At 32.5% G+C, this 2683-nt stretch overlaps 1 pseudogene; it reads left to right on the top strand.

Annotated features, from left to right (window-relative positions):
• The first annotated feature begins 2107 nt into the window (after positions 1–2107).
• On the top strand, positions 2108–2226 carry LOC116095908 (annotated as a pseudogene).
• The last annotated feature ends 457 nt before the right edge of the window (positions 2227–2683 follow it).

Here is a 2683-nt window from a genome sequence, read left to right as displayed (position 1 = left end):
CCTAAAGAAAGAGATGCCCATGGACATACAAGAAGCCTACAGAACTCCAAATAGACTGGACCAGAAAACAAATTCTTCTCATCACAAAATAATAAAAACACCAAATGCACTAAACAAAGAATTTTAAAAGCAGTGAGGGAAAAAGGTCAAGTAACATATAAAGGCAGGCCTATCAGAATTACGGCAGATTTCTCACCAGAGACTATGAAAGCTAGAAGATCCTGGGCAGATGTCACACAGACCCTAAGAGAACACAAATGCCAGCCTAGGCTACTATACCCAGCAAAACTCTCAATTTCCATAGATGGAGAAAACAAGATATTCTATGACAAAACAAAATTTACACAATATCTTTACACAAATCCAGCCCTACAAAGGATAATAGATGGAAAACAAAAAGAGCAAAACATATGTATTTTCAATATTACTGTAGACAAGCATTTACATAAGACTGTTAAATTGATTGTTTTATATCAAACAACTTTTATAATACTTATTTTAATTGTTATAATATTTTATGTTTTAAGGAATATGGACAAAAAGATATTGTATGTATTGAGGGGGGGTCTCTGGGAGGAATTGGGGTATAAAAGGAAAACAAGAATATGATTTAAGCCTACTTACTTAAAACATGTTTTTAAATGTTAACAAATTCATGTAAATTGAAATCATGTAACTTTTCTCATCATAATGCAATTAAAGGTAAAAAAAAATGAGAAACAAAACAAAACAAGAAACCAGGCATTTCACCATATTTGGTATTTTCTCTCTGTTCATTTCATGTTTCTTTGTATTTTTTAAAAATTTAATATATAATATTTCTAAAGATCATATACTGAAAACTATCTTTTGAACATTACATGAAAGTTTATAATGAATCCCATGTTAGCTAATTATATTCCTAGTTTCACTTCAGAGCCAAAACTAGGAGCAAGGGAGATATTGCCCTCCTTTATATTAGTGAAAAAACTTCTTGGATCTTGACCAACTCAAGTTCCCTTATTTCCTTTTATTCATATAGTTGATGAAAACCCCATGTTAACTATTCCAATTGTTTTAGTGAGAAAATACCAATTTTCTCTTCTACTTGGAATAACAAGTATTATTTTATATTACCCTTTCATTAGCTTATGTGTACTTAACATTCAGAAATAAGAACTAATATATTGTATATAGGATGTTAGTCCTTTGAATTATACAAAATTTATATCTAGATATAAAAATATGTCAAACTCTTGATTACATGAACATGTATTTGTTTTATAACTAGATCTATGTGCTTATTTTACATTTTTAAGCTATGTTGTCATATACAGTGAAGAAACAGGTAAATTTTCTTTGCATTATTCTGAAGTTCTAGTGGATAGAGCAAGGAAACATTATAAACAAGTAAGATTCCAACGTAATGAGAATACTCACTGAATTGAAAGGAGATGCTGTGATAGCATATAATTTGTTGATCAGTTTTAATACTTCTTGTTTTACATTAGAGATAATGTAATACATGATGTAATTATTAAGGGTAACAAGTAGTAATCACTTAGGAGTAACCATTTATGCAGATGCCCCATATATCCTCTTTCTTCTTACAGCTTGATTTCAATAATCTCTTCCAAGGGAAAGCAAGAAATGAAGCAAGATGACTATGGAATTGCATTGTAGTTCTGTGATATTCTGCTATAAGCCATTCTCTTTTCTTTACTGTCTGTAACTTTCTGTGTAATAAGAGTGTACTACATGATGTCTGAAGCTTTCTACAAGTAAGGCAAATGAAGCATATTATCTATAGCTGTAGTAACAAAGGAGTGACATTAAATCCTTGTTTTCTATCATCCCTAAGGTTATAATTTTCATGGAAGATTCAAGAATTTGTTTACTTGGTAAGGACTTAAGTTTCCCTTTACTTCAAAGCCTGTGCTTAGAGTAAGTATGCCTGTTTTCCCAAAAGTTTGCCAAAATTGCCATGTCTTCTCATGTCAAAACCTTTGGGAAATGATGTCTGAGTCCAGGTTTCCTAAGCTATTTCTCTTTATTACAGAATTTCTAGCATCTATGCAATGGAGACATTTTCTCCTGATCTCTCATGAGAATTTAAGAGATCTATCAAGTCTATGGCCATACCACCCTGAACGCACCCGATCTCGTCTGATCACTGAAGCTAAGCAGGTTCGGGCCTGGTTAGTACTTGGATGGGAGACTGCCTGGGAATACCTGCTGCTGTAGGCTTAAAAGAAAATGTATCAAGTAAGCATTTTGATTTCCAATAAGAATAAAGAGCTCTTGTAGACTCAAATACAAGGAGCCAACATCACTTTAATGTTTTCACAGTCCATGTCTTTTTGTGCCTTTCATCAGAAACGGTGGTTTCTTGGCTTCAGATAACTATCATTGTTGCAGTATCGTAGGATCTACTCTATCAGTAAAGTCTTTTGTACCCAATGGAATATTGAGTGTCACAAATTCCCATGAATTTAGATAAGCTGTCATTCCCATAGCACACAAATATCCTATGTCTGAATCACGGCTAAGCAAATATACCTACCAATTAATACCATACAACATTGTAAACTTTCGTGCTATGTACAAATTTCTTTCCAACAAGAATCTCTATTTAGGTTCTGGCTTTAATTTATTTAAGTTACATCTCTAATACAGGGACACAATGATGAAAATTTATGTCTCT

This window comes from Mastomys coucha, chromosome X, assembly GCF_008632895.1.
Source record: "Mastomys coucha isolate ucsf_1 chromosome X, UCSF_Mcou_1, whole genome shotgun sequence".
Taxonomy (NCBI): Eukaryota; Metazoa; Chordata; class Mammalia; order Rodentia; family Muridae; genus Mastomys; species Mastomys coucha.
This window is presented reverse-complemented; position numbering and strand designations above follow the sequence as displayed.